Below are 18,364 nucleotides of genomic sequence, written 5' to 3' on the forward strand. Positions count from 1 at the left end.
ACCCAAAATCATCCTCATATCCGACGATGAAGGGGAAGAGGATCCCATTGCTGCAATTATGTCTGATCAAGAATCCGCCCTCCCGGTCTCCGAATCTGTGCAGGGCATCCTCCAAAAAGTAGAGAAGGTTATGCAACACACGGCCACCGTCATTATTTCTGGACGGGGAAGATTTTATGATTTGCTCCCTTTCATAACAGATAGTCTTAAAGACATTCAGCGTGTAGGTGGCCTCCGGCTAGCTGGACGATGTGAGTTAAGGTTGACTTGCTTAGAGGAACTCATGTATCGTTTGGAAGAGCTAGTACACTTCGACTCACATGATGAGGTCACACCGCTCATGATCGATGCTCAGATTCAGAGGATGCACTAGCGTAAGGCCCGAGCGAGACGCATATCAGATCAAGAAATCATCGTTGCAAACTTGTACGAACGGCAACGTCATCTGCGGACTAAGATAGATGCTTATAACAGCATTGCTGATAGGACAGGGATTAGGACCGTCCAAGGGGAGAGGACTCTAAAAGATTTTGAGCTCGAGAGCACCAGAGTTCAAAATGTTTATAGAGGAGAGCTGGAGGTTCTTCACGCGTTGCACCGAGAAGACGTAACTGCCGACGCTGCCGCCGTTCTTGCTTATGCCAAGCTTCAGAAGGAAGAAGAGGAGAAGGTTCGAGCGGAACACACAGAGGAACTTGCCACTGTTAAGGCTAAAATTGCTTCATTCAGTTTGTTAGATCTGATTTGAGACGTCTTCTTGTATCTCAACTTGGTCTGATTTTATTAATAAAACAAAGTCTTTTCTTTAGCGCACTCCCCTTTTTATCGTTATGTTTCTCTGTTGATTGTGATCCCAACGGTCGTAATACTTACAGGATTTTTGGCAAACCCTCAGCCCTCAACGGGTTTGATAAGCCTTTACCGACTACCGTTTGAGTCGGGCTAGCATGCGAATTGTCTAAATCCGTTCCGCATGTAACGTTGTGCTAAGAGAGTGAATTCTCTGAGACTTTGTGCTATGATGTCGAATACATAGACTTCACCATTGTTACGGGAATAGGCTACCCGGCGACACATGTTAGGTGTTGACTTTAGGATTTTTGGCTAACCCCCAGCCTTAAACGGGTTTGATAAGCCTTTACCGACTACCGTTTGAGTCGGGCTAGCATGCGGATTATCGGAATCCGTTCCGCATGTAACGTTGTGCTAAGGGAATGAACTCCCTTAGACTTCGTGCTATGATGTCGAATACATAGACTTCGCCATTGTTACGGGAATAGGCTACCCGGCGACACGTGTTAGGTGTTGACTTTAGGATTTTTGGCTAACCCCCAGCCTTCAACGGGTTTGATTAGCCTTTACCGACTACCGTTTGAGTCGGGCTAGCATGCGGATTATCGGAATCCGTTCCGCATGTAACGTTGTGCTAAGGGAATAAACTCCCTTAGACTTCGTGCTATGATGTCGAATACATAGACTTCGCCATTGTTACGGGAATAGGCTACCCGGCAACACGTGTTAGGGCCATCGTTATGGGAATAGGCTACCCAGCAACGTGTATTAGACGCTGACTTATCCCTACTTAGGCTTCGGGATAAAATACCCCAGAATCGAACTCTGGTGTCTTTTTCTACGGAGAAAGACTAAACCGGCGACGCGTATTAGGCGTCGGCATATCCTTTCTTAGGATTCAGGATGAAATTCCCCACGCGTGTAAGGCATGGATTTTGGCGTTATTAATAACAACCTGCCACAATGTTGAATATGTGAACGGGTGTTCTTTTTAACGGTTAAGAACTAACCGGCAGCGCGGGTTAGGCGCAGACTCATCCCTGCTTAGGTTTCAGGATAGGATACCCCAGAATCGAACTCTGATGTCTTTTTTCTACGAGAAAGACTAAACCGGCAGCGCGTGTTAGGCGCAGACTTATTCCTGCTTAGGATTCGGGATAAACTTCCTAGGATGGATCCTATATTGACAAATTTTAGAAAAGATCAGTGCGGGAAAGGAAGAATTTTATATTCTATTTCCCGGTCTTCTTTTTTAGGGTGAAGGCAAACCCGAAAACAAGGAAGGAAGAATTTTATATTCTATTCCTTGATTCTGGAAAGGAAGAATTTTATATTCTATTTCCAGCGAAGAAGAAACTAGAAGTGGGGTGTCCACTCCGAGAATCTAGATGAGTTCTTCGTTTATCAAAGTGAAACTTCAACTTCGGTTATAGCCATGAGAGGGCTTAACCAAAGAGAAGAAGAAGGGAGTTCTTTCGTTTATCGAAAGGGGACTCCGAAATGAAAGTGGACCTCTTGTTCATGGAGAGAGTTAAGAGGGCCAGAAAGACATTTTTGGTGGACTCACTGTCAATAGAAATTGATCGGTGAGGGATTTTTGGTGGTGAAAAAGATTTTGGGTTATCCTCTAGAATATTAAGTGCAATATTCCTCAAGGAACTTCCCGGTAAATGGGTTATCCTGAATGTACTAGGGATAGTATTTTTTCAGGAACTTCCCATTTATTGGCATTAATTGCCTGGTGCCTTCTTGAGTAATCAGACGATATGCGCCGTTTGAGTAGACTGTGTCTATCACAAACGGTCCTTCCCATTTGGGTTCGAATTTACCTTTCTTCTTGGAGTTGAGGATTATCGGTCGGCGAGCGGCGAGGACCAGATCTCCTTCGTTGAAGCTTCTCTGTCGGACTCTTTTGTTAAAAGCCCTAGATATTCTGGCTTGATAAAACTCAATGTGTTGTTGAGCTTCCAAGCACCTTTCATCCAACCTCTCGAGTTCTTCGAGGCGTTTTTGATGTTATTCTTCGGTTGTCATCTCGGTTGCGAGAGCGATCCGAAGAGATAGGATTTGGATCTCCAATGGTAGCACAGCTTCACATCCGTATACCAACGAATACGGGGTGGCCCCTGTAGGTGTGCGTATGGTGGTGCGATAAACCCAGAGTGCTTCACTGAGTTTATCGTCCCAGTCTCGTTTATTGGTCTTCACGAACTTTGACAAAATCTTAATGATCGTCTTGTTGAATGCCTCAGCTAATCCATTCGCAGCGGGATAATAAGCAGTCGACGAAACATCTTCAATTTTGAACTTGTCACAAAACCTGATGAAGCCGTTGCTTATGAACTGTGGATCGTTGTCATGAATGATCCGTCTTGGCACGCCGTGTCGGTATATGACATGATGCTTAATAAAATTAATGACGTTGTTCGTCTTCACTTCTCTAAGCGGAATCGCTTCAGCCCACTTTGAGAAGTAATCTATGATTGCAAGGATGAATCGATCGCCTTTGACTGAAGGGGGAAAAATAGGACCGACAATGTCCATGCCCCATGTCTCGAACGGCCAAGATGTGGTTGACGTGTGCAACTGCTCTGGCGGTTGATGCATATAATTTGCATGTATTTGACAAGCATGACACTCTTGGGCGTATTCGATTGCGTCACGAACCATTGTTGGCCAAAAATATCCCATTCTCCTGATGCGATCATACAGTTTGGGACCAGGCTGATGCGCACCACATTCTCCTTCATGCGCTTCCTTAAGAACTTCTTCTGCTTCTTTGTTCGAAAGGCATCGGAGTAACAAACCATCGTACCCTCAACGGTATAATGTATGGGTCTCGGTATTATAGAAGAATCTTGGTGCTCTTCGGCGGATTGATTCCCTTTCTTTTACATCCTCTAGCAAAATACCATATTGGACGTAGTCAATGATAGGAAAACGCCAATCTCGGGACTCAGACCCAATTTGAGTTGAATTCACCTCCTTGGCATTTATGTTTCCCCTCTTCAATATCCATATCGTATATGGGTACGCAGAGTTGATGCGTCCTCACTGTGACTAACAGCTCAGTTTCGGGAGGCTGCGCAAGTGATACCGCTAGTACTGCTAGTGCATCCGCATAAGCGTTCTGGAGACGAGGGATGTATTCAATGAAGAATTCTTCAAAAGATTCTGCCATTCTGATGGCCTCCTGGTTGTATAGGATCAGGTCTTGGTTCCTGACTTCATACTCTCCACGGACTTGGTTGACTATCAATTGAGAATCCCCAAAGGCTTCGAGATATTCGACCCCCAGCTCCTTAGCGAAACTGAGTCCAATGAGAAGCGCATTGTATTCGGCTACGTTATTGGAGCACGGACTAGTCAATGAATAAGCTCGAGGCATCACATGCTTCCCCGGGGAGATTAGGACAACCCCAACCCCGGAGGAAACTGTAGAACCTCCCGGGGTTATTACCCTATTAACTGACCTTGAAGCACCATCGAAATATAACTGCCATACTTGTTGGTGCGACGTAGTATTAACCTCGTGGGTTTCATCCGGCAAATCATCATATACTTCTGCCATATCTGTGGTCGGGTTTGCCGCCAGAAGATCACAAATCGCCTGTCCTTTGATCGACTTCTGTTGTTTGAAGTGCAAATCATACTGGGACAAGAGAAGAGCCCATTTCGTTAACCGCCAATTCATAGAGGCCGGTTGCGTCATAAACACCCGTACTGGATTAACATTGGAAATGACGTAAATCGTCTGTCCAACCAAGTAATGCCGCATCTTTTGCATCGCGAATACCAATGCGAGGCATTCTTTCTCAATCATCGGATATCGAGACTCGGCGCCTATCAAGGTCCGACTTAAGTAATAAACTGCCTGTTCGTGACCGTTATCGTCGTCTTGTGCTAGTAAAGCACTTATCGAGTGGTTCATCGCCTTGATGTAAATCAAGAACGGTTTACCCGATTTCGGTGCAACGAGAACAGGAGGACTCGCCAGATACGTTTTGATATCTTCGAATGCTTTTTGGCAGGCGTCGTCCCAGATGAATGACACCCCTTTCTTGTTTAGCTTAGAGAATGGTTGGCACTTCCCAGAAAGGTTTGAGATGAACCGCCGGATGTAAGCTAGCCGCCCTTGCAACCCTCTGAGCTCTCTCAGATTTCTAGGGGGTTGCAGCTCATGTATCGCCTTCACCTTGTCAGGATCGATATGTATACCTTTAGTGGTGACGACGAATCCAAGGAATTTTCCGCTAGACATTCCAAGGAAGGATTTAGTAGGGTTCATCTTCAATTGATGACTTCGCATGAGATCGAACATCGTCTTCAAGTCCTTGATGTGATCTTCTTTGTTGCGGCTTTTTACAACCAAATCATCAACGTAGCACTCGACTGTTTTCCTGAGATGTTCTTGGAAAATCTTAGTCATTGCTCGCTGATACGTGGCGCCTGCATTCTTTAGACCGAAAGGCATCACGGTGTAGCAAAAGACACCGAGGGGCGTTCTGAACGCTGTATGCTTCTCGTCATCTGGGTGCATCTTGATTTGGTTATATCCTGAAAACCCATCCATGAAAGACATTCTCTCAAATCCGCATGTATTGTCAATAATAACATCCGTGATTGGGAGAGGAAAATCATCTTTTGGACATGCCGTGGACTATTTTATCTTCAGTGGGGGGTTCCCTCTGTTCGAACCTATCACCATATTGCATGTTCAGGTGATGAACCCACGGGTCTTCCCATGTTGGCATTTGATCGTCGTCTTCCATTGTGGACGGATCAGCTGTAGCCATGTTCGCCATTAGGGCTTTGAAAGCTTCCCCCAGACTGGTATCGGCATCCCATTCCGAGGAATCTGGCGAATTTCTATTTTTGGATTGCTTAGATGATTGGTCATTAATTAACCAGCAGCATTCGTCTTCTGAAGAAGATTCATACCCTAACCCTCGTTCGTATTTATAATAATCTTCGGGTTTCCCTTTTGGTACATATACCGCTTTGGCTGGAGTACGAGGACCTCGATCGAAGTATAGACCCTCTCCGAGTGTGAAATCATACCCCTGCTTTTCCATGTGCTTGCGCGCTTCTGGACTATACTTAGATAGATGCCGACCAGGTTTGTCATCATCCTCATCTTCGCTTAAGAAATGATCTGGTAATGGGGAGCTTTTTCCTTTACCGTAAATTACTTCTTTTGCACCTCCTATCTTGTTCGGGATGACCATGGTTGTTCCGAAAGAATGCTGGAGGCGTTCCTTTGTTACATAGGACGATCGAAGTGGCATATACAAATCAGGATTATCATACAACTCTTTTATCACATCATTAAGAGACAGGGAGTACTCCAAATAGTCTTTTATTTCAACATCGGCAAGTTACCAGTTACAACTTCCATCTGACGATTGTTCATCGTCAAGATTGATTACAAAGGGTACAATGTCATTTAAAACAAAACCACCATTGTAATCGAATCCGGCTTCGGAATTAGCTTCTTCTCCGCTGTCCGTGCCCTGGACCGATGGTTCCGTGTCGGATTCGTTACCATAGAGGAGAGAATCAGTGAAATAATTCTCAAACCCTTTAAATGGTTGTTTATCCGCGACCACCGTCCTAACCTCATTGTCAGTGTCGACATACTTCAAACACTGATGGAGAGTAGAGGGAATTATCACATTACTATGGATCCAAGGCCGACCCAATAGTAAGTTGTACGAAGTCTCCGCATCGATCACATAACACGTGACTTCTGTCTTCAGATCTCCCATCTGGCACTTCACCCGGATCTTACCCAAGGGTCTTGACGTAAATGACTGTGCCTGTAGACGCCAATTTGCTGACTGGAATACCAAGGCTATGCATAAGGCGAAGCGGCATAATGCTCACAGCGGAACCCGGATCCACTTGGATCCGGTTGACTTCGCTGGAGCCATGTATCCGACGAAATATAGGGGCCGATCATGGTTTGAATTCTTCGTCTGCATATCCTCTTTGGTGAAGGTGATGCAGGGAAGGTTCTTAGCCGTTATGTTGCAGTGTTGACTCAGCGGTTCTGGCCCTTCAGGCACCGGCTTGATTTGAGTCAGAAACACCTCTGAATTGGCCAAAGCTTCTTGCAAGGCCTCCCTGGTTTCCTTGGACAACCGCAGCAACTCATACAGCGTTATCCGTGCTGGAATGTTGGCTAATTGCGCCATAATGTCGAAGCTATGCGGAGTCTTCGAGCTTTCCGGTTTGTCTCTTCCAATTGGACGACTGAAACGAGACTGCTTCGGATTCTGTACCTCTTGGGGATTCTTCTCTTTTGGTTTATTCACCGGTTGTCGTAGAGCTTCTTTACCCGGTGTGGGACTTGCAATCACTCCCATCTCCGTGAGAGTTTTGGCTGGTCCCCGCTTGTTCACCCCCTGCTCACTAGGTGGCGGATAATTGTAGTGATACTCATTTCCGCTTCGGGTCGCAAAAACTTCTTATTCTTCTTCAGAGAGCGGGAAAGCTAGGATTCTTTCGTCATCTTCTCCTGGGATAGCAGAGACTCCACAGCAAGACTTCCCTTTCCCTTTGGACTTCTTCTTAGATGACGACCCGGCCCATTGTTCATCTTCAATCAGGTCGGGGTGAACCCAGAGGATTTCGCCGTCTGGGGCTGTATGTGGCACAAATCCTTTCTGGCGCTGTCCATGCGGGTCGTCGTTTACTGTTTTCATTCCCACTTTGGTGATGCGTTTTGGTTCAAACCACGCTGTGGGCACTGATCCAAAGCTGATCGACACCACGTTTGCTGCAACATTCTTAGACGGCTTTGGTGTTATGACGCCTACATCGATTAACGCCTGGATCTTATCCTTGAGATGGAAGCATGACTTCGTAGGGTGATGGACCGCTCTATGGTATGCACAATACTTCGAATCCGTCACTTTGCTAGCCCCTTCTTGATCCACAATCACTGGCAGCTGAATTTTGTTGTTCTCCAATAGGTACTTAAAGATGCCGGGAACTTCGTCATCTTTGAAGGAGTACACTTTAGGAAACCTCGGCTCCGCAGATTTCTGCTTCTGAGGCCGTTGTTGCCATTGTCCTCGAGATTGTTGGGGTGCTTGTTGCTGTGGCTGCTGTTGCTGTGGTTGCAATTGAAAGGTTTGATTAGCATCAACTGCATTAGCTTGTGCCTTACCTTTCCCCCGTGGGACGAAGTTTTGTTTTGGAGCACTCATCGCCGGTTGGCCTCTTTCCGCCTTCTTCCTCTTGAGGAATCGCTCAGCTTGCTTCGGACCTTCAGATCCTTCCATGTCTTGGACGGTGCTGTCCCCATTGCTTCCAACACGTCCAGTGCGAGGTTGTTGTGGCAAGTCTGGAGGATGAATTCCTCGGTGATCGGGTCCCGACAGTTCATCGCCTTGTTCCGGAACCTCTTGACGAAGGTGTCAACCAATTCCCCGTCTTTCTGTTTCTCATCAAGCAACGACCCAATGGATATCTCTGTGTCGTCGTCGAAGAAGTTGGTGAGGAACATGGTCTCTATATCGTCCCAGCTGTTCACGCTACCTGGCTTAAGGCAGCGATACCAATCGAAGGTGGCTCCGCGAAGAGTGCCGACGAATGACCGCACCATCAGAGGCTCATTGCCGGAGATTAGCCCCAGGTGCGATTTGAAGTAAATCAAATGCTGAGTGGGTGAACCCATCCCATTAAATGGCGTGAAGTTAATTAGGTTGAACTTCGCCGGATATGGGATCGATTCCCACTCTCTTGGGTATGGACAGGGAATGCCTGTTTTCTTCGTCTCTTGAGCGGAAATCAATGTGTTGATTTTGCTTTCGAGGTTCTTGATCTTCAGACTTTCGCCTGTGTTTTCGTTAGCACGATTCTGAGGCGGAAGTGTGGCATTACGACTAACATCCTCATTACCACCCCCTGCATTGACGGGATGATTATTGGCATTATGCGTCTCATTTGCATTTGTGCCCTCATCTTCCAGATTAACCTGGTTATGACGACTCGGCTCGGCTTGCTGGTTCGTCAATGCTTGTATTTGTTGGTCATGCATTTCTCTCATATTCTGCATGGCCATCTGCATTTCAAACCTGAAGGTCTCCTGTTGTTTAGCTAAGGCGTCCTCAAGCATCTTGGCCACTAGCTCCGCACTTATCATAAGTGCCTCACGGGGTTGTCCCTCGCTGGATACCGTATTATCTGATGCAACCGCGGAGCCGGCATCAGATTCTTCATCTTCTGAAGGGAGTCTTGTCCGAACCCTACCATAGGTTGCTCGCTTGATGGTTCCGGACTGCAGACGGGTTCAGGCCGGGATGCTTTCAGAATTGAATTCTGGTCATGTTGGTGGTGACCCTCCGAAATTCTCCATCTTCAACCACCGTTCTTCTTTGCCGGAAACGCCTATGCCTTGGTTTTGGCGTTTCGGTACTAAGCCTTTCGAACACTGAAATTCTCTCGGGGACTGCCTTGATGCAGTTGCACTCAGACAGTACCGCCCGAATGAGCCTTGAACAAGGGCACTGAGTTTCTAGCCTTCGAGGACTTCTCTTTCTGACTTTGCTCGTACCCCCAACACGATAGTACAGCTCTTCCGTTTGAAAATCGGAGAAACCTATCGTGTGTTGGTACGATTTCTCAGGTATAACATTATCGTCATCAGATGATAATGTTTCCTTCTGAGGGCGAATTACCTTCTTCGGACTTTCGAGAGTCACGCGCCTCGAAACGCGCCTTTGTGGGCGTGAATTCTTAACGGGCTCCTGAACTTCGATGCGCAAAGTAGTGCGCTTGGGTGCCATGATTTCTTTGTCATGTTGAGGGTTGCGGCGACCCCCAGCGTGTTGATTCGTTCGGGGCTTCTTCATCGGGCCCAAACATTCTTGGACTGGAGCTTTGCCTCTCTCATCGTGAATTGGACCAAGGCGCTCCAAAACTGGCTTCTTCTTTCGGGATGATTCTACATGATCTCCCGGAGAAGCTATTGGAATTATCGGCGACTTGGGTTGATTCGCCGGTGGTTGAACTTTTGTTGGAGGTTGCTTCGGCCTCCATACTTGGCGGGTTGGTGATGACTTTTTGGCCACTCTTCCCTCCTCCAACTTCTTGGCCTCCTGCACAAGAATTTTTGCTTGTGCGAGTAACACGCGGCGTTTGTGAATCCGCTCTTCAAGTGTCGAACGGTTCCGTTTGACCCGGATCCATTCGTTCGTTGGCGGCTTGGAGGAGCTGCCATTCTTCAGTTGTTGAGGCTGTTTGCCTCCTCTGTTCTTCAAATCCACGTTGTTTCGCAAGGCGTTGACGTTGCCTTTGGCGGGCTCTCTTAGAGAGAGTCACCACGCCCCCTGTGGCAGAAGGGTTGGCCAGAGCAGATCCGACCTGGTTGGGAATTAGAGGAATCTCACCCGATGCGACTTTGGCATCCAGCGGGGCGAGATCTTCGTTGGTGTTTTCCACGTCTTCATACCAACGAGTTTTTCTCCTGGAGGAGAGCTTCTTGGACTTGCGGGGGGAGGTTGATCCGGACGAGGACGACAAGTACTCCTCGAACTTCTGCTGGTCGAACTCGTATTCAACCTCCTCCATGACCGGGATCGAGATCCGCGGCTGCGACGCTCCGATCTCGGCAGCGAGATCGGCGGCTCCCACTGTGGTCGCCAGATTGTTCGCGGGAAAAATCGTGTCTTTCTTCATTATTGATTCCATTGTCATCTTTAATAACAGCTTTTTGAGTTACAAAGATCCGGTCTTTTTATAAGATCCGGTTACAATAAAAATCAAAGAAAATAAAATAAAGATTATAATTTTTTATCATTGTTTGTCGAACAAATCGCGAGCTCCTGTTTTGCGGTCGCTCGCTTGCGTGGGTTATTTGCCTGCGCCGGGGTTTATCCGTGGACCACCGCGAGATCTAGATCCGGTCGGATCTACGCAGTATGACGGGTATTATTTCGCCAAGGAAATAATAGCCGAGGGTACTATTTCGCCAAGGAAATAGTAGCCTTTAATTCTCGGGATCAAAGACCAAGCTTTGATCCGGAGTACACCTGCGTAGATCTGAGATCTGGTCCTCTCGAACTCTTGCCTTATTTGGCGTTGACGATCGCCGAGCACCAGATCTGGATGAACAAGTCCTCGAAGTCCCAAAGCTTGGATCTTTTTTAAGTTCTGAGTCTTCAATCCAGCAGGGCTTCGCCGCCAAAAAATTCAACCTTTGACAAATGAACCAAGGGGGCCTATTTATAGGCTCTCTGAACTGTGCCCGCGCACAGATCTGGGCCGGCCACCTATAGGTGGTCGGCTCTGGGCCGAGCCACCTATAGGTGGCTCGGCCTTGGCCGAGCTCCCTTAGGCGTGGTTTTTCGTCATTTTCTGTTTTCGGTTCAGTCCGTGATCCGGTTCTGTGGTTGATTTATCCGGACTTGAATCGTTGACCTGATTTGGCAGTAAATCTGATTCCTGATTTGGCAGTAAATCCACTTCTGAGTTCGGAGTCCGAAACTGATCTTGATTCGATCATGATTCGTCCGAGTCCGCCCTTGGATGGATGACTTGTTGACTCTTCAACCCGTTAGCTTGATTCCGCACTGATTCGTCCGAGTCCGCCCTTGGATGGATGACTTGTTGACTCTTCAACCCGTTAGCTTGATTCCGCACGCGAGTGGATCTATTCCATTGTTTGCGTGCGATTCGTTAACCTCGCCGCACGCGAGTGGATCTATTCCATTGTTTGCGTGCGATTCGTTAACCTCGTCGCCTCGTTGGTTCGTCAGTTTATGCTGAGCTATGCTAAGGGATCTATAAGCAATTTTATACGCCTACAGCAGGTACTGCTGACTCAGGGGGGTGCGGGTCAGCCATCGCTGACTCTTGGTGGTGCGGGTCAGCTACCGCTATCCCACATTAGCGCAGGTGAATTGGCCTTGGCTAAACTTTTTGGCATTTTGTGATTTTACGGGACCTGTACTTTCTGTCGTTTTACGTATCTGGTTGTCTTGTTGACTTGTAGGCTTCGTTAACTTGCTTCATGCGCTCGTTAGCTTCTTTATGATATTTGGAGCTGACCGACAAGCGTGGCGGGTACTTGGAGCTGACCGACAAGCCCGTCGGGAACTTTGGAGCTGACCGACAAGCACGACGGACACTTTGGAGCTGACCGACAAGCGCGGCGGGCACTCAGAGCTGACCGACAAGCGCGGTGGGTACTTGGATAATCCTTCTTGACTCGGATGATGATGTTCATCGTCTTCCCTTCGTCTTGAGCTGCGTGCGGACACCTATAGGCATTTTCAGACACCTACAGATATCCCCTCTAAAGTATTTCAGACTCATTCTTTTATAGAAGAGTCTGGAATACTTTGGATAAGATAGGCTTTGTTTTCAATCTCTTCAGTATTTTGTTGAGGAGATCGCGTAGAAGGACCGGTGAATGGCTTCAATTCTTAACTTCTTCAGTCTTCAATCTACTCAGTATTCTGTCGAATAGATGAAGTTCTTCTGGCACTATATTTATCATCTGACCGTTATCAAAATCTTGAACTGAAGTTAACGCGTAAGTTTCTAAACTTAGCTCGTGTCGTTGAGTTGACGTTGAACTGATCGTCTTCGTCGGGAATTCATATCTAGATCGTAATTAAACTCCCTGGAATCGTCCTTTAATCCAGAATTTTTCCTTAGCCTTATTTTGGCAAAATTATCGATGTCTTGGCTGGGTTAACATAGTTTATACTCGTACGTTTGATAGAGTCTACACAGTTTAAGCTCTTAAGGCATTGGAGCGTGACGGTCCCAAATGTTAGGGCTATAGGACCAACTATTAAAACTAATTTATCTACATGTATGGATTTTATCCTGAAGTTATTGGATCCTCAAGTCACGAGACCAACTAATGGAGCTGGTGCTTCAATGACTCTCCCATTTATAGGATTTTTAGCAAACTCTCAGCCATCAACAGATTTGATGAGCCTTTACCGACTACCATTTGAGTCGGGCTAGTATACAGATTGTTTAAGTTCGTTTTGCATATAACATTGTGCTAAGAGAGTCAACTCTCTTAGTGCTACGATATTGAATATGTAGACTTCCTCTTTCTCACGGGAATAGACTACCCGACAACGCGTGTTAGCGCTGACTTATCCCTACTTAGGTTTTGGGATAAAATTCCCCAGACTTGGATTCTGGTGTCTTCTTCAATCGGTGAAAGACTAAACAGGCAATGCGTGTTAGGCGTTGACTTATCCCTTCTTAGGATTCAGGATAAGATTCCCCATACGTGTAAAGCATGGATATGGTGTTATTAATAACAACCTGTCATAATATCGAATATGTGGGTTTTTATCTTTTTTACGGTCAAGAACTAATCGACAACACGTGTTAGGTGCTGACTTATCCCTACTTAGGCTTCGGGATAAAAATTCCCTAGATTTGGATTCTGGTGTCTTCTTCACTCGGTGAAAGACTAAACCGGTAACACGTGTTAGGCGTTGACTTATCCCTACTTAGGCTTCAGGATAAAATTCTTCGTGTGTGTAAAGCACAGATTTTAGAGTTGAAGGATGGTGCCTTCTCTTGGGGTAAAGTTGAACCCGATACTGGAAAGCAAGAATTTTATATTCTATCTCCAGTTACAAAAGAAACTCAAAGTGAGATTTCCACTTCAAGAATCTAGGAAGATGAAACTAAGAATGGGATCTCCACTCCGAGAATCGAAAAGATTCAGATAATCCTAACTGTCGGAAGGTTTGATTACCAAACTAAAGGTGAATTTCTCGTTTATCGAAAGTGAATTGTGGTTTTGACCCTAACTATAGGAAGGTTTGACCAAATGGGTGTTTGAGGTGACCCTAACTTTAGGAAGGTTTGATCACTCGATTTGAAAGTGGACCTCTCGTTCATGGAAGGAATCGATAGGGGATTTTGGTTTCGGCCCTAACTGTAGGAATGTTTAATCAAATGAGGGTTTGAAACGATCCTAACTATTTAAAGGTTTGATCATTCAATTTGTGGACCTCTCGTTCATGGAAAGAATCGAGAGGGGATTTGGTTGTGGTCCTAACTATAGGAAGGTTTGACCGAGTGGACCGTGGGAGTGTGAGTATAAATCACAGTGGGAGTATTGATTTGTACAAATCACTCGATAGGGGTTCTTAGTGTCAATTGATAAGGACTTAACACGAAGGGGTTTGAAAATTGTCAAAGATTAGTAGACTAAAATTCCAAGCACTATATCTGGACTCTAATAGTGGAAGTGGTGAGTGCACAGACATAGCGGAATTTTGAGTGGATTAAACCAGGAAGAATTTTAGTGGACCCACCATTAATTAATTTGATCAGTAAGGGATTTTGTGGTGGAAGATTATAAATCGTCAACACCAGTGGGAGTTTTTTGTGAGGGAAGATTGATCCAACGAAGTCATCAAATCTCATCTCAGCAAAAGAGTGCTTGGAAGTTGGTGGAATTGATCCCGACAATGAGATGTATTTCACCCTTGAACATTTAGAGTCTGAGTGGGAGTTTCTCATTTATCTTCTTTGTAGTGACTGGGTTATCCCTAAGAATACACCATACAGCATTCTTCTGGAAACTTTCCGTTACATGAATCATCCACCCCCAGCTTCCTTTGCGAAACTGGGTCTAGCATTATACTTAATTGGATGACCGGGTTATCCTAAAGAATACCAGGCATGGCACTCTCCATAAACTTTTCGTGAAAGAAAAATAACAGTTTAAACTCATATACCTATTGGAGTATGCATGGAGCAATTTATCCTCATGCACCTGTTGGAGGATTGAGAAGAAGTTTATACTCGTATACTCTTCGGAGTGTGCATTCGGCTTAATTTAGCGTTATGACACCAGCTTCAACCAAGGTTTGGATGCTATTTTTGAGAGCAAAGCAAGCCTTGGTAGAATGAAGGATCCTCCTGTGATACGCACAATACTTTGAATCCACAGTATTATCAACTTCCTCCTGATTTGCGATAGGTGGTAGCTTGATTTTGTTATTCTCAAGGAGGAATTTGAAAATGGCTGGAACTTCTTCGTCCTTGAAGGAGTACTCTTTTAAGAGTCTCGGATCCGAAGTCTTTTGCTGTCTTCGAGGTTGTTGTTGCGATGTCTGATTAATGATAACAACTGCCGCATGTGCCTTCCTCTTACCACAGGAGACGAAGCTTGAGTTCAGAGGGTTAGTCGTCGGTTGGCTTCTTTCGGCTTTCTTCCTTCTAAGAAAGCGTTCGGCCTGCTCTCCACGTACCTTCAACTCTTTCCAGGTGTTGGACGGTGATACTCCCATAAATTCCAAAATATCAATGGATATGTTGTTATGACAGGTTTGGAGGATGAAGTCCTTTGTGATTGGATCTCGACAATTCATCGCCTTATTTTTGAAAGCGCTTGATGAAGTCATCGATCGTCTCTTCGTCTTCCTGTTTCTTCTCAAAGAGTGTCCTGATGGATACCTCAGCATAATCATCAAAGAAATTACCAATGAATGAGCTCTCCATATCGTCCCAGCTGTTGATGCTTTCAGGCTTGAGACGACGGTACCAATCGAAGGCAAGCCCGCGAAGCGTGCCAACGAATGACCGAACCATCAAGACTTCATTACCAAAAATCATACCCAAGTGGGACTTAAAGTAGATCAGATGTTGAGTGGGTAAACCTTTCATGTCGAACGGCGTGACGTTGACCAGGTTGAACTTCACCGGATACGGGATCGACTTCTACTCTCTTGGGTAAAGACACGGAATACCGGTCTTCTTCACCTCTCGAACAAACATTAGAGCGTTAATTTTTCTCTTGAGGTCTTTCATCTTCTTGTCCTCGTCTGTATCATGCTTTGGACGATTTCTAAGAGGAACAACACGGTCACCCCCAGCATTGTCATCTTCGGTGGGACCACCCCCAGCATCATTGTCTTCAGTGGGGCCACCCTCAGCGTTCCGATCAATAGGAGGGTTATCAGCATTGAGATGTTCATCCGCATCTGAATCGCTACCTGCTTGGTTAGTAATATTGCGACAGCTAGATTCACCAAGTTGATTGGACAAAGCCCGAATCTGTTGGTCATGCTCTTCCTTCATCCGCATCATGGCTATTTCTAATTCAAACTTGAAATTCTCTTTTTGCTTAGCCAAAGCATCCTCGATGATTTTGATCATTTACTTGGTTTTAATCATGAACACTTCCCGAGTTTGTCCCGTGCTAGACATTGTGTCGTCAGAGGCGAGTGCAGAATAAGAATCCGAGAGTTCATCATCGGAATGGGTTCCCGCATGGAATTTCGGGTGATTTCTATGTCTGACGGCTTCTAACTGGATCCAAGATATTAGTTGGGCTATTCCTGGACTAACTTCTTTTCCTAGAGAAAAATCGCGATTCGAGCCATTTGCAGCAATCACAGACTTTCCCTCGTCTACCATGTTGATGGTTACCTCTGGGAGTTCATGCTCTTGAATGGCTGGCCTTCTCTTGTGGAAACGCCTTGGCTTGGTATTCGATGCTTTACAGGAAAGCCTTTAGAATACCGAGACCCTCTGTGGAGGGGTCTTGGGGTAGCTACACGCTGATAATACTCCCATGATAAGTTTGGCACATGGACAATGAAAGACCTTTTCCCGGGTATCTCTCTTTTGAGATCTGTTTGCACCCCCAGCCTAATAGTACAACTCATCGGCATGATGATCGGAGCTATCTATCGCGTATTGGCATGACTTATCAGGTATATCATCCTCGTCTGACAAACACGTTTCTTTCTGAGGACTTGCTGTTTTGTTAGCATTCTCAAGAGTCACACGTTTGGAGCCACGATTTCTTGAGCATGGGACCTTAACGGGCTCTTGGACAATGACTCACAGTTTAAGATGGTCAGTTATAGGAGCTTCCTTATTATAGGAAGGCTCTGACTTGTCGCAAGGGCATGTGCGACCCACAGCTCGAGCAGTTGCTCAGGCTTCAGTCACCGGACCCAAGCGCTCTTTGATCGAAACTTTGCCTTGATCCTTGTGCAAAGGACCCAGACGATCCTCCATTGCTTTCTTACCTCTAGATAAGTTCATATTATCACGTGGCTTCACTGGATGTGTGGGATCAATTGGAACAGGGACGGACATCGACAGATGTGGGAAAATGGGCGCAGAACAACTCATGTCTCGCCCCTGGTGCGGGACAGGTCCTGGTGACCCACCCTTGGCCGGGTCACCACTTGGTGACCCGCGAGCGACTGGCCGCTGATGGCCGGGTCACCGTGTTGTGACTCGTATTTTTTTATCTTTTTGGCCGCCGTTTTGAACTTTGGCTTCCCTACTTTGCGCAGTCTTGCCGGTTCATTGACCTTGTTCTCCTTTTGCATCTTTTGTACATTTTGCACAGGAATTCGCGCGTGTGAAAGTAGTGTGCGGCCCTTTTAGATGCACTCCTTAAGGGTCGAACGGGTCCTTTTGACTTGGATCCATTCGTTCGTTGCTAGTTTAGAGGAGGGGTCATTTTCTCGCTGTTGGGGCACTTGATGTTCCCTGAATTTCAGATCCGCCCTATAATGGATCCCGTCTACTGGCTCCAAAGCCTTAGCGAATTGGCGCGTGAGGCGTTAGCGTTGCCTTCGGCGAGCTCTCTTCGACAAAGTTTGCGCGCTTCCAGCGGCTATCTCCTTGATTGATGAGGAGTCCAGATCTGCAGATCCGGCCTCGTTGGAGGCTAGAGGGGTGTTGCAAGGTGCAGCTACCGCAATAACAAGGGCGTTGATATTCCTCCGCTTGCAAGGGGTGGAGGATCTAGAGGAGGAGTACAGCAGATATTCCTCATATTTTCGTTGGTCGAACTCATATTCGACCACTTCTTCAACCGGGATGCGGATCCATGGTTGCGACACATCAGCCTTCGTAGAAAGCTGTTGGCTCCCACTGTGGTCGCCAGCGTGTTAGGTCGGAAATTATTTTCTTCATTGTATAACTCATTACAACTTTAGTCTTTATAATAAGTCCAAAAAAAGAGAACGTTTATCGCCTATTGCTGTTTGTGTGAGATCTTTGCCTGTGCCGGGGTTTATCCGTGGACCGCCTACGGACCGGATCCGGTTGGCAGAATTATTGATCAGAGCTCCTACTTCACCAAGGAAATATTCGCTGAAGTACTGATATCGACCAAACGAAATCAATACTCTTCTAAAGATTAAGACCAAGCCTAATCTCAAGGAAATGGGGTACAGGGCTTCAGATCTTTCGAAATACTCATTCTTTATACCGAAGTTCGCCGGGATCTAGCTAGCCTCCTCTAAAATTTCTTGCTCCTTGACTCTTCAATCCAGCAGCACCTCCTCCTCTTGATAATAATTCGCCCTTCATGAAAGGAGGCCCTAGGCTTATATTTATAGGGATTCTGATGTGGTTATTTGGATAAGAACAAAGGATTTAGCCATATCTTCAGTTGACAATAGCCTAACCCCATTTAAAAATAATATCCAATCAGTTGAGATGCTCGACAACAAAAAAATCCCGAGAAAATAGCAAAAACCCGTCAAAAATGCATTTGAGGCTCAAGACTGTGTGGCAGGTACTGCTAACCTCGCGCGCAGGGTGC

This window comes from Asparagus officinalis, chromosome 2 (assembly GCF_001876935.1).
Source record: "Asparagus officinalis chromosome 2, Aspof.V1, whole genome shotgun sequence".
Taxonomy (NCBI): Eukaryota; Viridiplantae; Streptophyta; class Magnoliopsida; order Asparagales; family Asparagaceae; genus Asparagus; species Asparagus officinalis.